The 2,374-nt window shown below is 32.2% G+C and overlaps 1 non-coding gene across 1 annotated transcript; it reads right to left on the reverse strand.

The window, feature by feature from the left end:
* Positions 1-1,690: 1,690 nt before the first annotated feature.
* Positions 1,691-1,798, reverse strand: LOC112713191 (small nucleolar RNA R71). The gene has a single exon (XR_003158166.1). It is a non-coding gene; the product is annotated as a small nucleolar RNA R71 (small nucleolar RNA).
* Positions 1,799-2,374: the final 576 nt, after the last annotated feature.

Genomic DNA, 2,374 nt, shown 5'->3' on the forward strand with positions numbered 1-2,374 from the left:
TGTTTTCTTTTCTTGAAAATTTTTCAAAAATAAGTTCTTGGTGTTCATCTTGATCTTCAAAGTGTTCTTGGTGTTCATCTTGACATTCATAGTGTTCTTGCATGCATCACTTGTTTTAATCCAAAATTTTCATGTCTTGAGTCATTTAGTTGTTTTTCTCCTTCCTCATTAAAATTCAAAAAAATCAAAAAAATATATTTTCCTTATTTTACTCATAAATTTCGAAATCTTGGGGTTGACTTAATCAAAAAAATTTTAAAATTAGTTGTTTCTTGTTAGTCAAGTCAAGATTTCAATTTCAAAAAAATTTATCTTTTCAAAATCAAATCTTTTTCATTTTTTCCTTTGTTTTTCGAAAATTTTCAAAAAAATCTTTCTCAAAACTTTTCAAAAATTTTTTTCCTATCTTTACCTCATATTTTCAAAAATTTTAAAAATTGTTTTTCAAAATCTTTTTCTTAATTTCATTTCAAATTTTTGAAACTTTACTAACTATTAATGTGATTGATTCAAAAATTTGAACTTTGTTACTTTCTTGTTAAGAAAGGTTCAATCTTTAAGTTCTAGAATCATATATTTTAGTTTATTGTTAGTCAAGTAATCAATTTTAATTTTAAAAATCAAATCTTTTTCAAAAATAAATTTCAATCATATCTTTTCAAACATATCTTTTTCAAATCATATCTTTTTCAAACTTTAATTTCAAAAATCTTTTCTAACTTATTATCTTTTCAAAATTGATTTTCAAATCTTTTTCAACTAACTAATTGCCTTTTGTTTGTTTTACTAATTCTTATCTTTTTCAAAATCACCTAACTACTTTTCTCTCTCTAATTTTCGAAAATTCCTCACCCTTTTTCAAAATTCTTTTTAATTAACTAATTATTTCAAATTTTAATTTTAATTTTATTTCTTCTCTTAATTTTCGAAAATCACTAACCATTTTTCAAAAACAAATTTCGAAATTCTCTCCCTCTCATCTTCTTCTATTTATTCATTTATTTACTAACATTTCTCTTCATCTTAAAATTTGAACCCTCTCTTCTTCTCTGTGTTCGAATTTTTCTTTTTCTATTCTTTTCTTTTTCTACTCACATAAAGGAATCTCTATACTGTGACATAGAGGATTCCTCTTCCTTTTCTGTCCTCTTCTTTTTCATATGAGCAGGAGCAAGCACAAGGACATTCTCATTGAAGCAGATCCTGAACCTGAAGGACTCTGAAGAAGAAGCTAAGAGAAGCTAAAGCACAACAATCCAGAGAAAACCTTATAGAGAATCTCGAAAAAGAAAGAGACATGGCTGAACCCAACAATAATGTAAGGAAGATGCTTGGTGACTTTACTGCACCAAATTCCAACTTCCATGGAAGAAGCATCTCAATCCTTGCCATTGGAGCAAACAATTTTGAGCTAAAACCTCAATTAGTTTCTCTGATGCAACAGAATTGCAAGTTTCATGGACTTCCATCAGAAGATCCTTTTCAATTCCTAACTGAATTCTTGCATATCTGTGATACTGTTAAGACCAATGGAGTTGATCCTGAGGTCCATAAGCTTATGCTTTTCCCTTTTACTGTAAGAGACGGATCTAGAACATGGTTAGACTCTCAACTTAGAGATAGCCTGAACTCTTGGGATAAGGTGGTCACGGCTTTCTTAGCCAAGTTCTTTCCTCCTCAAAAGCCTAGCAAGCTTAGAGTGGATGTTCAAACCTTTAGACAGAAAGAAGGTGAATCCCTCTATGAAGCTTGGGAGAGATACAAGCAACTAACCAAACAGTGTCCTTCTGACATGCTTTCAGAATGGACCATCCTGGATATATTCTATGATGGTCTGTCTGAATTGTCTAAGATGTCATTGGACCATTCTGCAGGTGGATCCATTCACCTGAAAAAAATGCCTGCAGAAGCTCAGGAACTCATTGACATGGTTGCAAATAACCAGTTCATGTACACTTCTGAAAGGAATCCTGTGAGTAATAGGATGCCTCAGAGGAAGGGAGTTCTTGAAATTGATGCTCTGAATGCCATATTGGCTCAGAACAAAATGTTGACTCAACAGGTCAACATGATTTCTCAGAGTCTGAATGGATTGCAAAATGCATCCAACAGTACTAAAGAAGCATCTTCTGAAGAAGAAGCTTATGATCCTAAGAACCCTGCAATAGCAGAAGTAAATAACATGGGTGAAGCCTATGGAAACACCTATAATCCCTGATGGAGAAATCATCCAAATTTCTCAAGGAAGGATCAACAAAAGCCCCAACAAGGCTTTAATAATGGTGGAAGAAATAGGTTTAGCAATAGCAAGCCTTTTCCATCATCCTCTCAGCAACAGACAGAGAATTTTGAGCAGAGCCCCACTAGCTTACCA

Source organism: Arachis hypogaea, chromosome 9 (assembly GCF_003086295.3).
Source record: "Arachis hypogaea cultivar Tifrunner chromosome 9, arahy.Tifrunner.gnm2.J5K5, whole genome shotgun sequence".
NCBI lineage: Eukaryota > Viridiplantae > Streptophyta > Magnoliopsida > Fabales > Fabaceae > Arachis > Arachis hypogaea.